At 37.2% G+C, this 27,693-nt stretch overlaps 1 protein-coding gene across 6 annotated transcripts in view; it reads right to left on the bottom strand.

The window, feature by feature from the left end:
- tex2 (testis expressed 2) overlaps positions 1–10,538 on the bottom strand; it is a 51,912-nt gene extending 41,374 nt beyond the window's left edge. For 4 of the 6 annotated variants that reach the window (XM_048190735.1, XM_048190799.1, XM_048190793.1 and 1 more), the window contains exons 1-2: positions 10,322–10,535; positions 3,522–3,597 (exon numbers count right to left, since the gene is read on the bottom strand). The gene's annotated coding sequence lies outside the window, so the exon portion shown is untranslated. Of the gene's footprint in view, positions 1–3,521; positions 3,598–10,321 lie in introns of all 6 variants that reach the window. The other 2 variants (XM_048190807.1, XM_048190744.1) reach the window with 2 other exon arrangements.
- Between the last annotated feature and the right edge of the window lie 17,155 nt (positions 10,539–27,693).

The raw sequence follows: 27,693 nt of genomic DNA, 5'->3' as shown, positions 1-27,693 counted from the left end.
TTTAACATTAGTTCTACCATTTCTAAATTGGTGCTACCAGAGAAAACCAGAGAAAACTAGAGAAAAGGAAAACTTCAACACCCATAATGCACTGGGCATGTTGCTATCCAAGGCCACTCCCACCAGTCTGCTATGGATACGCTTACCAGAGTCAAATACCGCCTTGATTTAGTAGGAAATACTTGTTAACAAAATTTTAGTCATGGTGTCGACTTGTATTGTTCCCAGGTGCAAGAATTCAAAGAGTAAACGCGGGAGTGAGTTACTTTCGGTTTCCAGGGAAGAATCCAGCGTGTTGTAGGCAGTGGATAAAGGCCGCAAAGAATTGTAAATATGGAGAGAATGCCATGACAGAAAATCTGAAAAATCTCTGTGTTTGTAGTCAACATTTCAAACTGGATGACCATGAACAGTGTTTTAGGCCAAACAGAGGGGAAAAACTGCAAGAAACAGCTATTCTTTCAGTTCCGCCTGAAGGAAAACGCCGTCAGGTACAGGTAAGAAAGCTGTTGCCATAGTATTAGTGTTCTGTTTTTACCATAATGCTGTTTAAAGAGTAGACAAAGTACAATACAATTTTCAGTGAAAAACAATATGGGCTTTCACACCAGGATGGTCCCCCGAGAACTAAATTTTCCCCTAGGGCCATTTTCCTGGTTGCATTCACACTGCCAGTAGGAACTTTGAATAGATGTAAACCGGCCAACTGCGGCGCCATTTAAGTGTGGCATTCAACAACATCAACAACTGCAAGATGGAGGACGTCGTGATCGGTTGAGAAGTGCCTGGTCCATCTCGCTGTTTTCCATGTTCATGGAGTTAGTTCAAGGAGCAAGTATACATAAACTGTGTGTTTACAGAGCGTTTTTAAAATGGCGGGTGCCTGTGTTTCGTATGGCATGTGTTCGGCCAAACAACATACACCTGCATCACTAGAAGTTCCTATTGTGCTAGGTTAGACCCTACTCTGAAGTAGGAGTAATTTAGCCCCCCCAAAAGGCATTTGTATAATTAAAATTGTTCCCAATTCCTGTGGTGTGAACATGACAAAAATGATTGCTTTATACATGTTTTCCATAAACTGAGGAACAAGCTGATATTATCATAACTGACAGAATGCCATAGATCTGTTACACCAGCCTGGACATTAAGTTAATAACCAGGAATTTCTTTTAACTGTAAGCACATTTGTACAGTAAATGCTGAGTCAGACACATTGCTCACTCTCTCTCTCACACACACACACACACACACACACACAGAATTTAGACGTTGATATGCGTTATATTACAGTTGACTAAAGAGCTTCCTATCCTGTATCAGATCATGTCCTCACAAAAGGGTTACTCCATTACATCTATTCAGTCATAAATCCCCTCTGTCACTCCAATGAGATGAAGAAAAACGAAAACGAACAGAAAGAGGAACACTACTCATGCATTTCATGAGCTTCCGTTTCAACATGCAATGACCTAAAACATGCACACAGTAAAGCCAGCTGTTGGTGCTATGACTGTGACCCACAATAGCCACATCCATGTGATCAACTGCCATAACCAAACATACAGGACCAATCAAATCTCTTCTAAATCTGACAATGCACAATATGATACTCTTCTTTTTTTTTACCATCAATTTAATCCTCAGCCATGGAAACATCGGTCAAGAAATCAAAAATCTCCAATGTCTTTGCATGATGTCACATGAATCCACAACTACAGTACAGTCCAAAAGTTTGGAACCACTAAGATTTTTAATGTTTTTAAAAGAAGTTTTGTCTGCTCACCAAGGCTACATTTATTTAATTAAAAATACAGTAAAAAACAGTAATATTGTGAAATATTATTACAATTTAAAATAACTGTTTTCTATTTGAATATATTTCACAAAGTAATTTATTCATGTGATGGCAAAGCTGAATTTTCAGCATCATTACTCCAGTCTTCAGTGTCACATGATCCTTCAGAAATCATTCTAATATGCTGATCTGCTGCTCAAGAAACATTTAATGTGTACAATTGTACAAAATATTTGTGTACAATATTTTTTTTCAGGATTATTTGATGAATAGAAAGTTCAAAAGAACAGTGTTTATCTGAAATCTAATTTTTTGTAACATTATAAATGTCTTTACTGTCACTTTTGATTGATTTAATGCATCCTTGCTGAATAAAAGTATTCATTTCTTTAATTTCTTTTCAAAAAAATAAAAATAAAAATTCTTACTGACCCCAAACTTTTGAACGGTAGTGTATAATGCTACATAGAAGCTTTGTATTTCAGATAAATGCTGTTCTTTTGAACTTTCTATTCATCAAGGAATCCTGAAAAAAAAAGTACACAACTGTTTTCAACATTGAAAATAATCATACATGTTTATTGAGCAGCAAATCAGCATACAATGATTTCTGAAGGATCATGTTACACTGAAGACTGGCGTAACGATGCTGAAAATTCAGCTTTGCATCACAGGAATAAATTACTTTGTCAAATATATTTAAATAGTACACAGTTATTTTAAATTGTAATAATATTTCACAATATTACTGTTTTTTACTTCTTTTAAAAACATTAAAAATCTTAGTGGTTCCAAACTTTTTGACTGTACTGTATATTCCTGCAATTTTCCGAAATTTCACATTAAATCCAAAATGGCTGACAATCTGTTCTGCAGAGCTAAATGTATAAGCTAAATTTTGAAAGTAGTTTGGCTTGAATGCAGCAACAACAACATATTCACATACCTTCACATACATTCACACCTTGCCGTAATTATGCAGTCACGTGGTACAAGTCGAGTTTACAAGTTGTAATTACGAGTTGAACCGTGTTTACAAGTCGAAATCTCATAATTATGGTAATTCTGACATTGTGTAAAAGCACCACAAGTACTGACTTTGGTGACTGTACCCACCACATTAGTCAAAAGGGAGTGATACAGAACCTACAGTTTATTTTACTCTAGCCTGGTGGAGACTGAGACACTGCTGCCGCCGCTGAGCTTTTCACCATACCTTTCACGGTGTGAGCACTCTCGCATGTTTTGTGTCAACAAAATTTGATCTGTTTATGTCATCAGCAAGTTGAGAGACCACGTATCCAATTAAAGCAAGTGATTTTCAGCTACTTCCAATCAGTGGTTGATCGTTTAGATCATTCCTAGAAATTACAGGTTTTTGTGCATCCATATTCAACCTCAAAGCATACTGTATGAAAGAAGAGTATGAACTACTCCGTTAACCCTGCTGCTTTCACTGCGTAGAATACGGAGGGTGAAAAAACAAACAAGAAACTCTAGAGGAAGATAGAACTATTGAGTTTTTTATGACACTAGTTTCACAGATGCAGTGAGCTCTGTAAGTGCCTGGCCCTCTCTGACACTATCCCCTGTGCACACACATATGGTGTGAAAATGCATCAGAGCAGTGTCATGAGTGTACAGACAGGAGCTGGTCAGTGGATCAATTCCCTAAAGCTGCCTGAAATCAATACAAGTTCACAATCACAGTTTTAGCACTTACGTCGAGACCACGGCCACATTCAGTCTCCACCTGCAACTGTGTCAGAGTATGGTGTCATGGATCACACTTCAAAAGCCTGCGGATGGCACAGACACACAACACTACATTACTGTTTCATATTTATATCATCGTTACTGATAAGCACAGACAATTTTGTGTATCACCAAACAGACACACTTTACAACTGCCAAACCATGGCATGGTTTAAAACATGGTAAACGCTTGTTGATACTCCATTATAAATACGACAGCAGCTGTATATGACATCACAACAGAAAAATTACAAAAAAAAAAAAAAAAAAAAAAATCACAAATGAAATCTCTTTAAAGTGCCCCTTTATGCTTTTTTGAATGTTATCTTTGATGTAGTTTGTAATAAGGCTGTTTGTGAATGTAAAAGGTCTGCGAAGTTTCAAAGATCAAAGTGCAGATAAAGTTAGTTATTATCTCCAAAAAGAAAGAATAACGTAACAATTTTGCATAAAACCAGCCTATGGTCTTCAATGGCTGCCTGTGAACAATGTCTACTTTGACCTTCAAACACTGTAGTTGTAGCTGAGAATGGAAGAGTTTGGTTCATGTTGTTGACATGTCGAGAGGACGCTGCTTTCGGCGCTTCAAAAGAATGAGGACTCGCGCTATAAATGGTATGGTAAAACTGATGCCATTGTTACTGCTCATATCACTGTGTATCAAGTGCTATGGAAGATCCAGAGCGAAATTCAGATCTGGTAATGGTCATTTCATTTCAGACACGCGCTGTAAGTGGTAGACCAATCACAAAAGACTGGGCCATCTGACCAATCAGAGCAGAGTAGACCAATCACCTATATTGTAGGAGACATCAAAACAAAATTAGAAATTTTTAAAATAGCATAATAGGGGCAGTTTAAAATCTCAGTTGTTTCTCCTAGACAGCAATGGAATTAAATAGTTCACCCAAAAATGTAAATTCTGTCATCACTTCCTCACCCTCATGTTTTTCTGCGAAACATAAATAAAGTTCACATTGTCAAAGTTGAAATTCACAATGTCTCACATCATCTAACAGCAAATCACATTGGTTCTTGCATGTCATGTGACCAAATCATGGCATTTGAGGTTTGGGTCACTATATGTGATGTAGATTGGGTATGCGTGCATTGATTGAGAGTAAATGAAGGCATAAAATATCGAACTGCTCATCAGAAAATGTTACTTTATAAGATTTGGACTACATGAGTCAAGTCATATGGATTAATTTCATGCTACCTTTATGTCCTTTTTGGAGCTTGAAAGTGTTGGATCCCTTTGACTTTTATAATAGAGACAAAACCAGCTGAAACATTCTTCAAAATATCATCTGCGTTCTGCAGAGGAAAGAACGTCATACAGGATTGGAACAACACACCGGTGAGTAAATGATGACAGAATTTTCATTTGTGGGAGGTTCAACTGTCCCTATTAAGTCTACAGGTTTTCCTTCTGCACTGTTAGAGAAAGACTGCAGTGATCTCAGGTGTCTCCTCTAGAGGTTCAAAACTGCTCAGATTTGTCTGCAGTCAAAAGTCAGACATCTCAACACAAACTCAAACATGTCTCATCAAATTTTCCCAAGAACAAATGATCTGACCCACTGTACTACTCTATCAAAAATTGCCTCAATGACTAAGAAGTATCCTGAGCAATAAAAGAGTGAACTGTGAGAAACAGGAAGACGGTCAACGAGCACTCAGTGTTCTAGGCGTCCTTCAGTCTGTTCAGATGCGCACTACTCAGTGCAGCTCGGGCTGTTTGTTCTGACGTGTTACACAACGCAGGTTAACGTGTGTACTGGCTGCAGAGAGCTCTGCTTTAGCCCTGTCACTCAACACAAACAAACATACTGACAACACTCATGCAACTTTAATGAGCTCTGTGCGTGTGTGAGACACACACTTTTGCACACAGCAAATAAAGGTGCACTTCTGAATGTGTGTGAGAAAGCATAGTATAAGTCTTTATCCAACACTGTAGACGTAAGTAGTCACATGTTCAAAGAAATGAGCAGCTGGTTGTTCTATGTTGAAATAAATTCTTAGCTTTATCAACACTATTGTTCCATTTTAATCTACTTTGAATTGAGAGGATTTGTCATAGTTCTGGTCCAGGATACTGGTTGATCAATGTAGTCATGATGCACATGATATGGTAATGTGAAACATCTGTTATTTTTTCAGAATTATTTTGTCGTTTTTGCCTTTATTATCATAGGACAGCAAGCAGACAGGAAGCGAAGTGGGAGTGGGAGAGAGAGAGAGAGAGGGGGGGTTCGGGAAAGGTCCACGAGCCAGAACTCGAACTGGGGTCTCCCGAAGCGCAACGGTGCTTATATTTCGGCATGTTGCCCACGAGGGTATCGGTGCTGACAGTAATTGATTTTAAAAGCAACAAGTATTGTGACCTTTGAATTTAGCAATACATCATCTCTGTGTATCTGAGTTATCGTAAACATGACAATATAATATATGGACTCTTAAAGGGATAATTCACCCAAAAGAACCATAAGACTTTGGACAATGTTTGAAACAAAAATTAAGATATTTTTAATTAAACATGTGGTAAACACAAAAGCACAGCTTCAGTGTTTACCAAATGTGATGTGCTCTATGTATGTGTGGTGATCATTGTAGATGTAAATATAATCCTAAATTAAATATGTTCATCATTTTGCTATACAACAGCCTTTATAACCTTTTTGGATTTTTTAAAGGGTTAGTTCACACAAAAATGAAAATTCTGTCATTTATTACTCACCCTCATGTCGTTCTACATCTGTAAGATCTTTGTTCATCTTCGAAACAAAAAAATAAGATATTTTTGATGAAATCTGATGGCTCAGTGAGGCCTCTATTGCCAGCAATGTCATCAAACTTCTCAAGATCCAGAAAGGTACTAAAAACATATATAAAACAGTTCATGTGAATACAATGGTTCAACCTTAATATTATACAATGGTTCAACCTTAATATTATAAAGCGCCAAAAAAACACAATAACGACTTTTCAACAATATCTAGTGATGGGCCGAATTCAAAACACTGCTTCATGAAGCTTCGAAGCTTTACGAATCTTTTGTTTCGAATCAATTGTTGGGAGCGCCAAAGTCACGTGATTTCAGCAGTTTGGCAGTTCGATACGTGATCTGAATCACTGATTTGAAATAAAAGATTCGTAAAGCTTCGAAGCTACATGAAGCAGTGTTTTGAAATCGGCCATCACTAGATATTGTTGAAAAGTTGTTGTTTTGTTTTTTTCCACACAAAAAGTATTCTCGTCGCTTTATAATATTAAGGTTGAACCACTGTAGTCACATGAACTGTTTTAAATATGTTTTTAGTACCTTTCTGGATCTTGAGAATTTCTGTGATATTGCAGGCAATAGAGGCCTCACTGAGCCATCCTATTTCATCAAAAATATCTTAATTTGTGTTCCGAAGATGAACGAAAGTCTTACAGGTGTAGAATGACATGAGGGTGAGTAATTAAGGGTGAGTAATAAATTACATAATTTTCATTTTTGGGTGAACTAATCCTTTAAGTTTTGGTTAACTGACCTTTCAAATGAGGGACAGAAACTGCTCAGGTTTCATTAAAATACCTAAAATACATTTTAAAGATTAACCAAAGTCTTTTGTGTTTGGAACGACATGAGGGTGAGTAAATTGATGACAAAATTCTATTTTTTTTGGTGAATTGTCCCTTTAAATCATATTGCTTCAGTAAAGAAAAATGTTTTCTTTACTTTTTCCTACAAAAAACAAACAAACAAAAAAACACTGCCAATATGATTTTACAACTACTTACTGTATATTAGTGGTGTGGTATAATATATTACAAGAGCTAAAAAAGCTCTTTCTCATTCAAGATTGAAACATGGATGGCACATGACAGTAAGGATAGTAGTAAAGTAGTAATGATGAAGGCCATCCCTAACACTGAGCTTCTTTTAAAAATGAATATATAAACTGTCATGACAACTCTTGGACTGTTTGGCAGGGTAATGGGTATGACAATGTTGATATATTTAGTATTGGAGGAATAGATCTGTGACACTGATGCTGATGCTGCCGTTATTGCTGTTGCTGCTATTATTGCTGCTGTTAATATTGCTGCTGTTATTATTGCTGCAACTATTATTGCTGCTGCTGCTGCTATTGCTGTTGCTGCTATTATTGCTGCTGCTGCTGCTATTGCTGTTGCTGCTATTATTGCTGCTGCTGTTGTTATTGCTGTTGCTGCTATTATTGCTGCTGCTGTTGTTATTGCTGTTGCTGCTATTATCGCTGCTATTATTGCTGCTGCTGCTATTGCTGCTGTTATTGCTGCTGTTATCATTGCTGCTGCTGTTATTGTTGTTGCTATTATTGCTGCTGCGGCTGCTATTGCTGTTGCTGCTATTATTGCTGCTGCTGCTGTTATTGTTGTTGCTATTATTGCTGCTGCTATTATTGCTGCTGCTATTATTGATGCTGTTATTATTGCTGCTGCTGTCGTTACTGCTGTCGTTATTATTGCTGCTGCTGCTGCTGTTATTGCTGCTGCTGCTATTATTGCTGCTGTTATTATTGCTGCTGCTGCTATTGTTGCTGCTGCTGCTATTATTGCTGCTTATGTTGTTATTGCTGTTGCTGCTGTTATTATTGCTGCTGTTATTATTGCTGCTGTTGTTGTTGTTATTGCTGTTGCTGCTACTATTGCTGCTGCTGCTGTTGTTATTGCTGTTGCTGCTATTATCGCTACTATTATTGCTGCTGTTATTATTGCTGATGCTGCTATTGCTGTTGCTGCTGTTATTGCTGCTGTTATCATTGCTGCTGCTGTTATTGTTGTTGCTATTATTGCTGCTGCTATTGCTGTTGCTGCTATTATTGCTGCTGCTGCTGCTGTTATTGTTGTTGCTATTATTGCTGCTGCTATTATTGCTGCTGCTATTATTGTTGCTGTTATTATTGCTGCTGCTGTCGTTATTATCGCTGCTGCTGCTATTGTTGCTATTGTTCTGTTGTTATTGCTGTTGCTGCTGTTATTATTGCTGCTGTCGTTATTATTGCTGCTGCTGCTGTTATTGCTGTTGCTGCTATTATCACTGCTATTATTGATGCTGCTTCTGTGCTATTGTTGCTTCAGTATGGGACTTGCTACTGCCAATACACGACACACTGCTGTGAGCAAGTAAGATATGCTGCTGCTGTACAAAATAGCAGGTATTAATTATCCCCCAGCAGATGTATACAGGTGGAGCTGGGGAAGGGGTTTCTGAAACAAGCTGTAAACTGCTACAGCAAAAGCTGACCAAGTATTTGACGGTTGAGCAGCAAGCGCATTGGCTACTGGTACAGCAGGAACCAATCAGCTGTGCCCTATAGAGAAAGATGTGATTACAAAAAGATTGAGTTGAGAACCTATTAGCCTGTGCCATCTAGAGTTTCATGACTGAACTTTGTATTTGAATTAATCATATATGTAAAGGACAGAAAGTACCCCTGAAAATAATCTAAAACTTGACTAAGAGCATCTTTATTGCTTTCATTTCCACTCAACTTGATTATTGTAATTCTCTTTTTACAGTCATCTAAATCATCTGAGAGATCACATGTAACACCAATTTTAATTTCTTTAAATTGGCTCCCAGTTAAATGGAGAATTCAGTTTAAAATTCTTTGATTGTGTTTGGAGCATTGCATGGTTAAGCTCCTGTTTATATAAGAGCTGTTGCAACCTTCTAATTCCAGCAGGAATCTGAGATCCTCTCAACAGGTCTTGTTAGCCGTTGCTCGCTCTAGACTGAAGACTCTGTGACTGTGCCCTTGAGGTTGTTGCCCCCAAATTGTGGAATGTTCTTCCTTTGGATTTGAGATCTGTGGACACTTTTAAAAAGTAGCGAAAAACCCACTTTTGTGTAAACTGTTCTTTTTTATCTGCTGTCTGTCACTCTTATTTTGATTTCCTTTTTATATTTGGATGTAAAGCACTTTGCTCTTGAAAGTTGCTATAGAAATAAAAATTACTTATCAACAAATGTAAAAAGCATACATAATCATCAGTTGAAACAGGTTATTAGCCAATCATCCTGGCCTTGAATCAGTTTCACACAACTGAGTGTGAACACAGAAAATCTCTTTGGCCTTTTGTTTGTTACTCTGCTTATTGTTTTGGATAGTCAGATATAATGGAAGAAACCTGAAAATCTTTCTTGGTCAAAGCTATTTTTTATGATAATGGATGGATGAGAGTGAGTTACCACAATTTTACAGTAACAATCACTGTGGTTTCTATTTGGCTACCATACGGGTCAGTCAATAATATGAAATCCTGAGCATGATTCACTTTGCCAAATGGTATTATTATGAAATTACCATTAAAGTACCATACTGTCATGGCTTTGTACATGGTACCATGATGATGATAAAATATTCTGGACATTTAACATGCTAATACCACGTTTCTGCACATGTAACATGGTAATTGCAAAGTAGTAGGACATGTACCTCCTGTTCTTTGAAGTATGATGTAAATATTACAGCTTATGAATATGGTAACTATCCCATACCACTGTATTACCTTCTGATACCTTCACTGTACTCTTTGTAACTCATCTAACAGCTGTCTGTCACTTTCCGCAGCATATCAATCGTACGCGACGCCATCAGGCTTTATCACAGATGATTAAGCATCAACAGATGATGAAAAGATTTGCGGTTGCTATGATACTCGTCTGTCTCGAGGATGCGGCTTATAGCAACGACACACAGATGATGATGGGCGTGAGAGCGATCTTACCATTACACGTCTTCATTATCCTGCCGAAACTACACACACAATCTCGTCCAACACGTTATATATTCGCATGTGCGTCCACAATCGATCCCGCCCGTAGATGCGATCATGTCTGTGTTTATAATCCAGTGACAGCAACACATCAGGGAAGCGGAGCGAAAATAAACCATACAGACCCCCAGACGACAGCAATCAAACGACGATCCGCGGGAAATGGAGATACACGTCAACGTTCACACGTTCTGTGCTGGATTAAAATGTCTGCTGGAAGGGCGTGTGTTTGTTTTTATGAGCTGGACGAATCTGCAGGGCAGAGGCGCCCCCTGCTGGATGTGTTTATTATTATATTATATTATATTATATTATATTATATTATATTATATTATATTATATTATATTATGCTCATTGTCTATGAATGTTATTTCCTTGTCCATGCAGTGGTTTAAATGCGCACAAATAGAGCACAAGCTCTCTAATTCCAGTCCAGTTTACTATTTCGCCTTTAAACTCTCTCATCATCCTCTTTTAAATATTTTACACGTCTCTTTATGTGAGCAGGGACATGTTAAAGTTTCTAAGCAGTGTTGGGATGGTTTGTTGTAGATTTATCTCTTAGTTACTGAAACAACGGTGCCCACTTGAAATCCACATTTCGTAGCATCTAAATAATCTTCTTCAACACAGGGACTGAATACTTATGACATGCAATCTTTGGAGAGCTGAGATTTTTGAGTTTATGTTTTATTAAAACATGCTGAACGCATCACAACAGATATATCAATCACATCAAAGTTTAAAATGATAAGATTAAGATGAGATGAGTAATTCATGTATCCAGTAGTTTGCTTCTATCAAGGCGGTAAAGACCAGCTGATTTGATCAAACGTTCTCAAGACTCATGACTGCAGTTTGAAATGAAGCAGCTCCATCTAGTGGTCACTGATGATACAGAATTAATTTCAGTAGAGCTGAAATTAATTACAACTAAACTAACGATAAAATGAGTTAATAATATTTCTGAAGCAGTGCTTTCGATTAATTCTCCAGTCAATGGATGTGGGATATTTTACAGAGAACCTCCTGCATTTAATTCAGATGTCTATTTCACTAATCTCAAATACAGACTCAAATAGAGCATTTCACATCATGTTTTTTTTTTTAATTATTATTTAATAATTTCAATTGTTTGTCAAAATACTAATTTGATTTATTTTTCAAGTTACCATTTAACTAGATAGATAGATAGATAGATAGATAGATAGATAGATAAATAGGGTCAATTCAGGGTGATTGGTCATCTCAATGGCAAAATGTGTCCCAATCATCCTGAATTGACCCTATATATATATATATATATACTGTTTATTTTAAGGTTACATGTAGCTGAAAGCCATTCGTTTATAAGCTACTTTTTATAGTATTTCATATTTCAACTACATGTGTCTACATCCCTTTTGTTTAGATAGTATTTCTCATTTCACTATGATGAACAGTGTTAGGGGTAACGCATTACAAGTATCTTAAGTTATGTAATCAGATTACTTTTTCAAGTAACTAGTAAAGTAACACATCACATAATTTACAGCAAAATATCTAAGTTACTTTTTCAAATAAGTAAAGCAAGTTACATTGTTCTCCCATGTATTGACTGACATCTCACCATGTTGAGAGAAGTTGTGAGTAAGTGCAGAGGTGTTGTGTGCGCTATGAGCACATGATGGTTATTGTTCTAAACTAAATATGAACATTTACTCATCTTTCTTGCACAAAAAACAGAGTCAGTATTCCTCAAGATGAATAAAAACAGTGAAATGCAATCTCAGAATATTGCACAAACCTGCAAAAATTAAATATATTAAATTAAACAAATATACTTCATGTATGTAATCTAACATTATTAACCAATGTCTTTGCTGCTGAACTTCAATGAGCAAATTCAACCATACTAATAAGCATAAATGTTTAGATAAACATCACATTTGTGATCAGCCTGAAGCTTATTAATTTCACTTTTGGTATGAAAGGGCATTTACATTTGCCAAAAATAGAACTTTTTTGTTGTTATTAAAAAACAAACAAGCAAGCCCAGCCCAGGTGAGAAAAAGTAACTCAAAAGTAATGTAAAGCGTTACTTTCCAGAAAAAGTAACTAAGTAACGCACTTAGTTACTTTTTTAGGGAGTAACGCAATATTGTAATGCATTACTTTTAAAAGTAACTTTCCCCACGCTGGTGATGAAATCAAATCATGTGACTTGCGTATTCTGCTATAGATGCCATTTTAGGAGTGTTCATTAAGAAAGAACTGAGAGAGCAAACAAACCTGCTGTCATTTTGCTCGCATGCAGGAGAGAGAGGGAGTTAATAATTGATGCGGTCCTGTTCCCAGCAGCTCTCTGTCTCACAGAAGACATTTAGCCGTGATCGAGATCAAAGACGCAAAGACTCCTGCTGCTAGGCTGAAAGGAGGAACTACTGATCGCCTTCCTCTCGCCCTAATAGCAGCCCTTTTATGAAGTTAATAAACTGCACACCTCAGTCACACTGCAGAGCACAAACTGCTCTGTGAACTAATAACTCAAAAGAAGAGAGCCACCTCTATTTACCTGCTTTCAACTCAACCATCTTTTTGTGTGTATGGAGGACACATAAAAGCCCTGTTTTCATGGCAGATATCATGAGGAATCTTATGAAGAAATGTTCAGTCATATGAGACAATAACAATGAAAATATAGAAAATATATTTTAAATTGGAAAAAGAAAGCCTTTCTTAGGACCATTAAGATTTATTATTTTTATTTATTTATTTATTTTGCATTGTATGACAGCATTTTTATGACTTTTTTCTTTGGAACATAAAAGAAGATCTTTTAAAAAATGAGCAAAGTTTTTTTTTTTCTCTCTCTTCATAGGCTGTAATGAAAGGTAAAATGGTTTGGTTACCAACATTATTCAAAATATCATTATGATGAACAAATAAAAACAGAATTTTCATATTTCACATTCCAGACTACTAAAGTATTCTCTTAAGGGTCATGGTATATTACACACATTTTTTTCCTCTAAATTACAATAATGAAAAAAGTACTGTGACAATGATTTTTCAATTAAAATCAGCATATATTATAGGTAGCTATATAACAAATAATATCTTGACACATGGACCTTATGTAGCCCTCCACTCTTTTCAGCGCTGCGCTCGTTGTCTTCTGTCTTCTGGTTTGTATTTCCTCAGCATGAAGGTAAGATCTTACGGATTTATGAATGAACCGTTCATTTTTAAAATCTTCCCGGTTTACTGACATTTGTAATGACATCCTCTTCAAACATTACGATGCTCATGATAACTTTCATTAACTCTACAATAAGTAAATCCACTTCACCAGCTAATTACTCTTTGACAACGTATAAAAATATAAACCGCAAATATGGAAGTTCAAACACAAAATTCTAAAGATGGCTGCGCACTTGTTTCCAGTGTTGGGGAAAGTTACTTTTAAAAGTAATTCATTACAATATTGTGTTATTCCCTAAAAAAGTAACTAATTGCATTTTATAACAACAACAACAACAAAAAGGTATATTTTTTTAGCAAATGTAAAGGCCCTTTCACAACAAAAGTGAAATGAATAAGCCTCAGGCTGAAGGAAATGCATATTTATGCCTGTACAGTAGAGGGCGCAGCTAAAACAAACCTTTCAGCTGTGCTGCAATTCTGGATTAAAGGGTTATTCACACAAAAATTACTCACCCTCATGTCGTTCCACACCCGTAAGACCTTTGTTCAGTTTCGGAACACGATTTTTTGATGAAATCTGATGGCTCAGTGAGGCCTCTATTGCCAGCAAGATAATTAATACTTTCAGATGCCCAGAAAGCTGCTAAAGACATATTTAAAACAGCTCATGTAAGTACAGTTGTTTAACATTAATATAATAAAGCGACGAGAATACTTTTTGTATTCCAAACAAAAAAAACAACAACTTTTCAACAATATCTAGTGATGGCCGATTTCAAAACACTACTTCATGAAGCTTCGAAGCTTTACGAACCTTTTGTTTCAAATCAGTAGTTCGGATCGTGTATCAAACTGCCAAAGTCACATGATTTCAGTAAACGAGGCTTCGTTACGTCATAAGTGTTTCGGAATTTCAGTAGTTCACGTGACTTTGGCAGTTTGATATGCGATCAGAACTACTGATTCGACATAAAAGATTCATAAAGCTTCTAAACAGTGTTTTGAAATCGGCCATCACTAGATTCTGAAACTTATTTGAAAAAGTAACTTGTTTGTTGTAAACTGAAAAAGTAATGCATTGCTTCATTTTAGTAGTTACTTGAAAAAGTAATCTGTTTACGTAATTCAAGTTACTTGTAATGCGTTACACCCAGCACTGCTTGTTTCTCTGGCACATAAAGTCTATAGTCTAAGTATATACAAGAATAAAAATACTAATACATATATATTAAAAATGTAAATAATAACTTTTTTATATTATTATAGGTAAATGTGTGTAGTGTAAATGTGTCATGAAAATAAGAAAAATATTACTTAAATACTTTAAAGTTAAATACTTTTGATTTTGCATTTTGTGAAACTATACCATAAAGCTCTACCAACTTGGTGATGTTTCCTTTATGGCGGGCCGTCAGCTGACCGCTCAACACACATGGGGCCGAACGCTTCAGAGCTCAAGGTTTTTCAACAAGGCCTCGCTTTGTTGTTTGTAACCTTTTGATCTTAAATAAGAGCACAGGGGTGGCCGACGTGCAAAGAGAGAGAGACAAAGTCAGCGCGAGAGAAAGCTTGCTTTCATAATGAATGTCAGCTCAGATAACAAAGCCCGATTTGCATATCATAATCCAAATCTTTCCTGCTCAGATCAGGTGCGCTGTGAAGGAATATTTTTCTTGGTTGCCTTTGAAAGTCTTTGATGTGCACAGCAAGGATGAATATGAAAAGGAGCTGCTAGCCGATGAGGTCATGTTCTCTCTAACTCTCTTTCCTCATGTTTTCCAGATGGAAATGAAAACGTGCAGCATGTATAAAGCTATGTTTTGCTAGTGTTAAAAGCTTTATGTTGTCCGTTCTAAATTAACTGGGATAATTATGTTTTCTAAAAAGTAGTTTTTATTACATATAGTTTGATTACTATGTATGATGAAAACTACTTTTTAGAAAACATGATTATCCCAGTTAATTTAGAACTGTCAACATAAAGTTTTTTTAACAGTGTTAAAGATTTGTCCTTAGTGTCAGCCTCATATGGCACACCCAAGGACAGGTTCCAAACACCAAATTCAAATACAAATCGTCTGTGGCGAGTACATAAAACTGAAATATTTGCCACATGGCCAGTTTACTGCAACTGCAACAAAATATGGTTTAAATCAGTGGCATATTGTAAATCTTGCAGGCCCCATAAACCATGAGACAGGCCCCGCCCACAAATGATGATATTGCATATGTGCATTGTGGATCAAATATTATCACAGGGTTATCAAGTATGCAAGTGGTTTAAATTGAATTATAAAAACAAAAGACAGACTCTCGCTGATGTAAGCCACACACACTGTTAAAATAAAAGACATCCAAACCCTCTAATAAAGAAAACATCTGCTGCGAATCAGCGCAGAATGGCCAAGGTCAAGCTATGTGACTACTACACATCTTCTAACAGCTTTTAGATGGACTTTTGTTAGAATCGTCACAAATTTTTCTCCAGAATTCTGTCTTCACATTTTTTGTAGGATTAGATTTAAAGAACTGCAAATGCCTCTATACTGTTCATAGCAAATATAAAAGGAACAAAGCTAAACAGATAAATAATGCCACTGTCAAAAGGACAACAATACATCTCCAAAGTTCATCTGCTTAAACCTGCGCTCGCTCTGTCTCTCTCATGTGTGCACGCACTGTCACCATGCAGGCTAATGCTGCCTTCACGTGCTCTCGGAATGATCATAATTACGAGTTTCTTAGGTAAAAATTGCACATGAACGCCCTCCCATTTTGCTCGTATCCATGACTACAGAAGGGAGAATCACATTATGACATAGCATGTGAAGGCAACATGATGTGCTGGTTAATGCTGGTTCATTTAAAAACAAATGTTGCAATGCAGAAAAAAAAAAAAAAAAAAAAATCCAAAATCTGACCATTTCCGGAACAGGATCTGGCTCAAATTAAACACTAGGTAAGGTAAAGTTTATTTTGGACCCTGACTTTAGACCAGTGGTTTTCAATCCTGGTCCTGGGGATCATATTTTGTATGTCTCTCTTATTAAACACAACTGATTCAGATCATCAGCTCATTAGGAGAGAGCTTCATGAACTGCATCGAAAGTGTCAAATAAGAGAAACATAAAAAATGTGCAGATCGGTGTGTCACTAGAACCAGGATTGTAAAGCATTGCTATAGACCATCAATAGTCCGATATGACGACTTAGTGCAAAAGTTGCAAGGACAGAAGATGAGGTCCATGGACTGATATGTATTTTGCAGTCAGGTGGCTACAAATAGAGAAGTAAATGAAGTGGTCCAATATATACCATGGTCCATACTAGGAGTGTAACGGTACATCTATTCATCCCGAACCGTCAACGGTACGGATGTCACGCTTCGGTTCATGCAGTCAGACGATGAGTACAGTCAGTCACAGGCTCACTCCACACTTCACAGAAGAAGAAGAACAGAAGATCATTGCATAGACCTGTTTACATGTAATTTCTCAACCAGTGTTTAAACTGCGGAAAGACGTCAATAAAACAGCTTGAGAATAATATCTCATGTAGCATTACGGTTACCTCAGGCAAGTCATTTAGTGTTTACAGCATGTTAGTTCACTTGGAAACTAATTCTAGAGGGGAGCATTTCACTAAATATATGCACTATATTAGCTTATATATTAGGGTAACCATATGTGCCATTTTCCCAGGACGCGTCCTGTCCAGGATTTGTAAATTGCGTAAAATGGCTTGAGCCCTTGCCTCTTTAATCGTGAAAGTGGTCATATCGATGTGCCCCCTGAACGCAATTTCTAAACGGAGGTCTGTGCAAGCCACTGTTCTTATTGACAGTCTTCATGCAATGCATTAAAATGTTGTCGTATTTGCAATGCTTTGACCGTTCTCTGTAGATCCAGGCTTCTCGCAAGCCATGACTGATCGATTATGTATAATGCAGGCTATTGATAAAATAATTTTTTAATCATTACCTTCCGCAAATATGAAAACAAAACCAAAACTACATTTTATGCAACTTAGAAATCCTGGACAGGACATGTCCTGGGAAAATGGCACATATGGTCACCCTTTTATATATTCATTATAATTACCTGTTAGTAATGTCTTAATTATTTAAAGGTGCCCTAGAATTAAAAATTGAATTTACCTTGGCATAGTTGAATAACAAGTGTTCAGTACATGGAAAAGACATACATTGAATTTCAAACTCCATTGTTTCCTCCTTCTTATGTAAATCTCATTTGTTTAAAAGACCTCCGAAAAACAGGTGAATCTCAACATAACACCGACTGTTACATAACAGTCGGGATCATTAATATGTACGCCCCCAATATTTGCATATGCCAGCCCATGTTCAAGGCATTACACAAGGACAGCCAGTATTAACATCTGGATCTGTGCACAGCTGAATCATCAGACTAGGTAAGCGCGATTTAAAGGGGCTGCAGCCTGAATCGGTGCATAGTTAATGATGCCCCAAAATAGGCAGTTAAAAAAATTAATAAAAAAAAATCTATGGGGTATTTTGAGCTGAAACTTCACAGACACATTCAGAGGACACCTTAGACTTATATTACATCTTGTAAAAACTGGTTCTAGGGGACCTTTAATATATGTTTAAATAACTTTGTCATATCAGGTTATGACAGTAACTGTGTCAATGATTATAATTCAAAAATGAATTAGAGTAGAAAAATAATTGAAAAATAATTTTCTAATTAGATTTAATTATAAAATGCAAAGTTAAGTTAGTGCAAAACCTTCCTTTTGTGCAATTTACATGTTTATTTATTTATTTGTTTGAGTGTTGATTATTATATCTAAAAATAAATAGCTGAATGTAATAGTTTGTGCTCTGTAGTTAATTGTAACCCTTAAGAAAACCCTTGTTCATTATAATTGAATTTGTTTAAAGAGAGAGACACAATTTGTTCAATTAACCACTGTTTAATAAAAATAAATAAAAAAGATAGAATTTTATGTTTAGTTTTCTCTGCCTGCTGTACCAAACCCATACTGAAACGTGAATTCAGTACCGAGGTACGTACATAACCGTCATGTTTTTGTACCTTTACACCCCTAATATATTCAGTTAAACATTAGAAAAGAAAAAAATAGACACGTTTTTATGGCTGACATTTTAAACTTTGGTGAATATATATTTCATATTACCAATCTAGTGTCTAATTATTTAATATCTAATATATAATGTTTCTGTAACTTTTATAACTGTTTCTGTATATTTGTATGATAACAGGTTAAAGGACAATTTGTACTAAAAAAAATGAATTTATTATTAAAATATGCTTACAGTAGTTATATGAAATTTTCAGTTTCAGTCTTCATTGTATTTCCTGAAATTCAGATTTGAATTATAATTCTGCATTTTGTTTGCTAGCTCAATTCAAATTGAAGGTGGATGGAGGTGGAGCTGTAAAAGGGAGAGTGATTGTTAGAAAGAGAGATGAGAGAGAAGCTTCTGTTTGTGATTGTCTGGAGTCTGCATCTTTCACAGGCATCTTTTTTCTCTTTGTTTCAGTTGTGGGTTTAAGTGACAAGCCCACTGGAAGGCTCACAGTGTGTGAGCAGTGCTGTGTGTGTTTCAGGGGTCAAACAGAGTATGCAATCAGAGTGTGGGGTCTTCAGTCAAGGACCACCCTCACTCTCCCACCAAACAGGACGAAAACAGTCCAGCTTTGAATGCAAACACACAGTTTGGATGCTGGTCAACACTGTGCCACACATCATGAGCTTCTGTCTGCTGTAGTGTCTAATGAGCTGATGTCTTGACAGGCACTTTGGTGTTTCCAGAAAGAGATGACACTTTCTCATGTCTTGTGATGGGCCCCAGCACAAAGGGAGAGAAATGGAGGCAGGATATAGTCTCTCACTACTTTCTGAGGCTTTTGTTCTGGTTAGCTTCTTTATTACACTTGTTAATATGGTCTCAGCTTCAGATGGCACATCATTCACCAACCATCAGATGTATATTACACACAAAAATAGCACAAGCTTTCTGCAGCAAACAGCAAGTTCCAAAATGATTTCCAAGAGTTAAGTGCACAGGTTTTGGTCTAGAAAATCAGTAACTTCCCAGTTTACACCAGACAGTGTTCCCTATCTGCTACAATGAGTGCTTAAGAGTTTTGTTGTAGACAATCTCTGTTCTTCATCCTAATGAGCTCACTAGCAAGAATGTCAAGGCATCATATATGTGATCCTGGTGTCTTTAAAGTGCCCCTATAATGCTATTTTAAAGGTTCCTAGTTTTGTTTTGGGGGTCTCCTTCAATAGGTTCACATGCATCCAAGGTAAAATAAATAAATAAATAAATGTTCTCATATACATTGCAGCATCACAGTGTCAGATAATGTCAGAAACAAGGATTCACTCTCTCTAAACCCCTCCTTTCCGAGAGCCTCCTTTACTCTGTTTGGTCAGATGGCCAAGTCGGTTGTGATTGATTTACTTTGCTCTGATTGGTCAGATGGCCCAGACTGTTGTGATCGGTCTGCTCTGCTCTGTTTGGTCAGATGGCCTAGTCTGTTGTGATTGGTCTACTTTGCTCTGATTGGTCAGATGGCCCAGACTGTTGTGATCGGTCTGCTCTGCTCTGTTTGGTCAGATGGCCTAGTCTGTTGTGATTGGTCTACTTTGCTCTGATTGGTCAGATGGCCCAGACTGTTGTGATCGGTCTGCTCTGCTCTGCTCTGTTTGGTCAGATGGCCTAGTCTGTTGTGATTGGTATACTTTGCTCTGATTGGTCAGATGGCCCAGACTGTTGTGATTGGTCTACTTTGCTCTGATTGGTCAGATGGCCCAGTCTGTTGTGATTGGTCTACAACTTACAGAGTGTGTCTGAATTTCAGGTCCGGATCTTCCTCAACACTTGATATGCAGTGATACAAACAGTAACAATGGCGTTGGTTTTACCATATCAATTCCAGCTTAAGTCCTCACCGTTTTAAAGTGAATGCAAAGTGGATATACAGAGCAGAAAACAGCATCAGTATGCCCTGCAACCGATTCTTAAGATTTTATTGGTCATGTCAATCACAGTGCTGATTTCTTACTTAATGCTACAACAAATACTAACCCCTAACCCTACCTTACATCCTATCCTTAACCAAAAAATCAGGCTGGATTTGCGCTGAACTGGTTTGGGAAAGAAAATCATGCGGCTGGTAAAGGTGGCCTCTGGTGGCATGACAGGGCTGGCAGGCAAGGTGGGTGGCTCTGGAGCAGACTTTAGGATGACCTCTGGGCAGACAGGGATGGATCCTGAGATGGAGTCTGTGGCTGGGCAGGGGTAGGCTGGTATGGCATCTGTGGCGGTGACAGGCTAAGCAGGGATGGCCTCTGTGGCCATGACAGGACTGACAGGGAGAGTGGGCAGCTCTGAGGACTCTAGGGCCTGAGTGGACTCTGGGACATCCTCTGTGGTGATGGCAGAAGTGACAGGGAAATTGGATAGCTCTGGAGATTCCAGGACTGGAAAAGACAGTGGGACAGCCTCTGAGGAGTCAGGTGAAGGCTTTTGAACAGCCTTCATGGCTGTATCAAGAATAGCAGAGAGAGTGGCCGACTGTGAAGGCACTGGGGTGTGGAGTCTGGAGGCTCCAAGGCTTTGATACATATGAGTTAGTTGATGGCTGTCATCAGAGACTGGCATGGGTCGAAAGTCATCACAAGGGAAGGAGGAGGGTCAGCGACACTCATATTGTGCAGAAGAGGACTGATGGCTGCCACAGGGGGCTGGAGTGGGTGATCTAGTCTGTTGTGATTGGTCTACCGCTTACATTGTGTCGGAAACTAAATGGCCATTACCATATCTGAATTTCAGCTCTGGAGGCTTCCCCAGCACTTGTAGTGATAAGAACATGGATGGTGTTGGTTATGCTTTTGTAGCATAGAAAACAGCGTCTTCTCAACATGTCAACAACACATATCAAAGGCCTCTTCCAGGCCTCAGCTACAACTACAGTGTTTCAGGACGGGTCAAGGTAGACACTGTTCGTGGGCAGTCAGTGAAGACTACAGGCGGGCATTATGCAAAGAATGATTGAAATATTCATTCTTGTTCTAGGCTGTTCTAGGCAAGAATAAGCTGCAGTGTGGGCTAGACTTTTTCTTATATTCAAAAGTCTGGCTGCATAAGAACACTAACATAGAAGCTCAAACAACATGACAGCCCCTGTAGTCTTGTGTACATTCAGACACTACTTCCATTCTCCCATGTTGATTACCACACGCAGGAGTCAGTGAGTGTTCAGTAGACCAGACTCAAAGTCACTGAAGCAGCCAGAAGCCACTTGTGGAGTGGAGTATGTAAAAGCTGTTTTCAATAGCTGCTCTCCCACTGAAGTGGGATTAGATTGCACATTGCAAGTTCCCATGGAACAAATGGAGAGTGAAGGGGTTTCTGGGTTACAGCGCTGCCTCCCACACCCCCAGAGGTCTTTAGAGAGGGAGTGGTGTGAGTTTGACTGGCTCAGCCTCAGGAGAAAGCTGCATGCTCAGCATGGCTCCTCCACATGAAATGAGCGGCCCAGCACAGTGCAGCTATTCACCAACAAACCTTTTCTATTCACCTCCCCTATTTTAGTAAAACTCCAAGAAAGAGAGCAACAAAGAGTGAAAATTTACACATATGTGTGTATATATATGTAAAATATATGTAATTCACTTTGATTGGATTAAACCTGTGAGAAAATCAATTGACTGGATGTGATTTGGAAAGGTACACACCTGTCTATATAAGATCTAACAATTGAATCCATACCATGAGGTCAAAAGATCTGCCTGTAGAGCAGAGACAGAATTGTGTCAAGGCACAGATCAGGGGAAGGCTACAAAAACATTTATGCTTTGAATGTGCACAAGAGCATAGTGGCCTCCATAATTGTTAATAGAAGAAGTCTGGATCAATAAAGACTCTTCCTAGCTGGCTGCCAAGCCAATTAGGGAAGAAGGATCTTGGTAAGGGAGGTGACCAAGAACCCAAAGGTCACTCTGGATGAGCTCCAGAGATTATATGTGGAGATGGGAAAAACTTAGAGAAGGACAACCATCACTGCAAGAATCCACTGATCTGGGATTTATGGCAGAGCGGACAGATGAAGACACATGAAGGTGAAGACACATGAAGGTCACTTGGAAATTTCAAGGTAACACTTTATTTTAAGGTGACACAGTTACACGTTACTACATGTACTTACTATAGTAATAACAGTAAATTATGCATAATTGACCCTTCGCAAAGACCCGCCCCGACTTAGTAACTGTTGCTTTGTCCGACAAGCCATGGTGCTGTCACGCCAGCAGGTTACTTATGATAAACAATGTCCCAGCTTTCAAATTGTATTTTTTAAAGAAATTTGAACAATAAAAACCGCTTTGTGGCTCTTTAATGTGTCGTGACAGATTGCTGTAGTGCCTCAGCTCAAGCGGCTCATAAACCAATTTATAGCATCAAATAAACATGAATGAACATAATAAAGAATGTTGTTTAAAAAGCAGAAAGGCATAAATACACACCATTTTTCAAGTTCAGGTCCACTGAGGCTAATTTTCTAACTCCTGACTGCTTTGTCGGACAAAATGGCAGATTCAGCATTATGATTGGTTAGATCGCTTGTCGTTCAAACTCCCGGCGAAGGGTCAATTACAAGTAACTAACCCTAAATCAAACCCTAACTATAACTCTATAGTAAGTACATGTAATTAATTACTCAGTACTTATTTGAGTAAGTACAATGTAAATACGTCATCAAAATAAAGTATAACCATTTTCAAAAAAGAAAGAAAGAAAGAAAGAAAGAAAGAAAGAAAGAAAGAAGCACCTAAAAGACTCTCAGACTTTGAAAAACAAAATTCTCTGGTTCAGTGTTTCCCAACCCTGTTCCTGGAGGCCCCCTAACATTACACATCTTCAAACTGGTTGAATTAGAGAATGCTCAGGGTCACACAGAGATAATTATAAACAGAGATAATTATAAAAAGACAGAGATAATTATAAAAACCTAATCCAACATCATAAATGACTGTTTTGGAGTGCTGTATATAGACAAAAAACAGGACACACAATTGTATTTCATTAGCATGTTGCTAAGCTGATGCAAATCTCTGATAAGCACAATTCATATTCAACACGCATAAATATTGGGTAAAATAGCCATTTAATTTTTTTTTACACATTTTAATTTAGGTTTGTTGTCATTGAATGAATATTTATAATGAATATTATTCTTGCTTCGAATTCTTTAATGAATTTTTTTTTGCTGAGTTTGTCATAATCCATTATGGGATTGCTTTCTCTCTGATATATGTGATGCTTTCCTGAAATGAGACAAAACAAGGTATCTTACACATTTTAGAAGAGTGAGCCTAATATGTAATGCCATATAATGCCCACGTTGGCAGTACAGTTGGTTTTGGATCAGAGCCATAATGTAATGAATGCTTTGGCAATGTGGGATAAAGTTCTTTGAATCTTGAATCAGAGAAAGTATTTTAGACTTCCACTCTTTCGCCCCCTTACATACTCTGATCAGAATGTTCTCAGCAGCAGAGTCAAGTAAAATGATTATGATAAAACAAACACAGTCACATTGTGATACAATCATAGGATGAAAAGAATGGGATTAAGGAAGAGGTGGAGATAATGTTTGAATATATCTTATATCAGTGTAAGGTAATCGTTTTCAAAGCTATCTCTGCCTTTGAAGACTTAATTATGATCTAACAGCCAGATGAGAGATGTTTTTGTATCTGACGACTTACCGCTTTGAATCATTATTCACACTGAGACCAAGAGAAAGTTAGTGGGAGAAGAAAAGAAAAGAAAAGAAAAGAAAGATGGTATATAGAGGTTGTAGATGGAAAGAAAGTGAAGTAAATGGAAAGTATACACAACCCAGGGGGTCAACAAGTTGCCAGGGGGTCTTTGAAACAACTCTTGATTGACAACTCTAGATCAGGTGATCAGTTTCAGCATCCAATCAACAAGTGTGATTGATTCATTAAAACTTGGGTTGCGGAGCACCGGCACCCCTGAGGATCTCAAAGGAGCCCACAGGGGGCATAAGCTGAAAGACTTTTTTTGACCAGCATCTCATTACTCTGCCTGAGGAGCATTGGGATTTCAGTCTAAAACTCTTCTCTCCCGCAGGGCCCACACAACGGACTGTTTTCCTTTAGACCAGCAGATGAAAGCATGAGGATGAAAAGAGAACTAGTTAGTGCCAAATTATAATGTTCATCTGTGCGAATGGAACCTTGAAAGGAAGTTGAGTAAATGTTGAGAACATGTTCTGTGTTCTATTTTAAACCTACCAACAATTATTCGCTGAAAGTTACACTGAAATCCACTGAAATTTAACTGACGTTCACTTGTCTTCACTGGATGGTTCCATCCCAATGTGCATACAATCCATACTAAGCAAGCTTTGCTCTCTCATCTGCCCCCCACTAGATTTGAAATCGTGTCACGCTAAATAATATTCTGAAACAGGATGCAATGCACAGTGTGTCCCAGGGTGGCAGTGATGAAAAGAGTAATTTGTTAAACATTTTCAAACTCTGAGTAGAAGACATTATATTTTCACCATGGAATAAAAAAAAAAAAAAAAAAGTTTTTCCTCACATTTTTTTTTCTCACAATTTTAAGTTTATAACTCACATTACTTTTTTCAAATTGCAAGAAAACAAGGCAGTCAAAAAAGTAAAAAGTCTTGTTATTGCAAGTTTATATATCACAATTCTGACATTTTTTCACAGAATTGCAAGATTATATCCCACAATTCTGACTTCAAATTGCAAGAAAAAAAGTCAGTCAAAAATCTTGTAATTGCGAGTTTATATCTCACAATTCTAATTTCAAATTGCAAGAAAAAAAGTCAGTCAAAAAAAGTCAAAAATCTCGTAATTGCAAGTTTATATATCACAATTCTGACAATTTTTCACAGAATTTAGAGTTTATATCTCATAATTATGATTTTTTTTCTTCCAATCGCAAGTTTATATCTCACCATTATATCTCAGTTCCTAATTTGGAACATGAGCAAATATTGTATAAATGGATATATTGTTTGGAGAACTTAGCCACTGAAAATATAATATTTTAACTTATGTGAACAAATGACTTGAACAAAATGATTTTATTATATATGTGCCAAGTTTACAGATGCAGAAAAGTGCCTATATATTAAAAGTATGTTAGGTTATGACTGCTTAAAGGGATAGTTCACCCAAAAATGAAATTTGTCGTTCTAAACCCGTAAGACCTTCGTTCATCTTCAGAACACAAATTAATATATTTTTTGATGAAATCCAAGAGTTTTTTTTTTTAATTATCATCAATAGAAAGCAATGTAGAATGTCAAATTTCATTTTTGGGTGAACTAACCCTTTTCAGTTTTTTTTATTCGCTTTGGTACTATTTTCACAAGTAAGGTGATATTGCGTAAATTGCAAATATGTTGCTGAAACTATGCCTATAAAATCAATATCTATAGAAATCTATAGGTGTACCAAATGATTCATTGATTAACCATTAAGTTCAGTTGGATTTAATAATAGACAAATGTATTAAACTGAACGAAAAGAGATGCAAATCAAAAGTTTGATAGTAATAGCATTATGAAAGGCAGTTACTGTGAATGAAATATTTATATAGATGAAACACTTATTTTGTGTTGTGAAAAGGATACTTTCTGATTTTGTGTATTGTACTAACACAATTGAAAATATGCTGAAATGTTTGAAAAAAGTGCACTTTTGATGAACTGTTGTGATATTAGTACTAAGAGTTTTGAGAATTTACCAGTTACTTGTGAAAATTGCACCAAAGCAATTAAAAAAAAAACTGTAATATCACATTCAGTGTCAGGCAGTAACTTGAAATTGTGGTAAGAATGTATATAATACAAATGGAGCACCTTCAGTTCTTGAGCAGTTTTCATTTCATTACAGAGTAGTTATTACTAGCTGGTCATGGAAAACAGCCACACTGTTCAGTGAAATCAGCTGAACCACTCCTGAAACACATAGACTGACATTCAACTGGAATTTAGCTTTGTTAAAACTTGTACTAGAGTGGATTAGATCTTTCTTTTCTAAAACAGAGACTTTTTTGAGAGTAGATATAGCAGAATCCAAAATATATTTGTGATTTACCATGCAAGATTAAACTCAATTTTTTATTGTCATGGTGCACAAAAACACAAAAACAACACAATTCAGGCAGTCCAGAAGGCAAGAGTCAGCATAACAGATTCATTCATATAAAGTCAGTTTAATTCTATACAAAAAAATGCATCTCTTTAACCTGGCATACACATAACACATAATCAATTTATATTTTCACATCCATTAAAGGATTGTTAGGCTGCATAAATTAGGTCAGCTGGAACCGGAACACTTCCTATAACACCAGATGTATTCGTTACATCAGAAGAATGGCATCTACGCTAATATTAGTCTCTCTGTTTATCCCAAGGTTTACTGTAGTCAGACGGATCCGGGCCATATCCAGATCAGATGGAGGACCTGCGCCTTGACACGACCATAACGCATCCCTGAAATGTCAGCTAGATTGTGTCAACTAGATCATCCCCTGTGAAGGCTTAATCGACACGACAGCCAGTGGCACAGATCCTCAACAAAACCATTTCCATACCGGCGTGATGAATCTGATATTCAACCAGATGGAACTGGATTAAATATTTTGACTGTTCCGATCCCAATCTGACTTATGATCCGTAATGCTGCCTGCAACATAATCATGCACTGTTCGTTGTTGGCCAGAGGTGAACTGGCCCCCCCGACTCAGCCTGGTTTCTCACAAGGTTTTTTTTTTTCTCAATTTTTATCACCTGATGGAGTTTGGGTTCCTTGCCGCTGTCGCCTTTGGCTTGCTTAGTTGGGGACACTTGATATTCAACAATTGTTTTTGATCTGCCTGCATTGACACTATTGTATGTGAACTGAACTTAGCTGGACGATGACATCACTGTTTTCTCCAGAGCTGCTGTATAGATAAATTACCTAAATTAATAACTATTGATTTTTACAATGGAACGAATCAATACTGAACTTACTTAAGCTGGACAATGACACCATTTTCTTC

This window comes from Megalobrama amblycephala, linkage group LG1, assembly GCF_018812025.1.
Source record: "Megalobrama amblycephala isolate DHTTF-2021 linkage group LG1, ASM1881202v1, whole genome shotgun sequence".
In the NCBI taxonomy this organism is placed as follows: domain Eukaryota; kingdom Metazoa; phylum Chordata; class Actinopteri; order Cypriniformes; family Xenocyprididae; genus Megalobrama; species Megalobrama amblycephala.
This window is presented reverse-complemented; position numbering and strand designations above follow the sequence as displayed.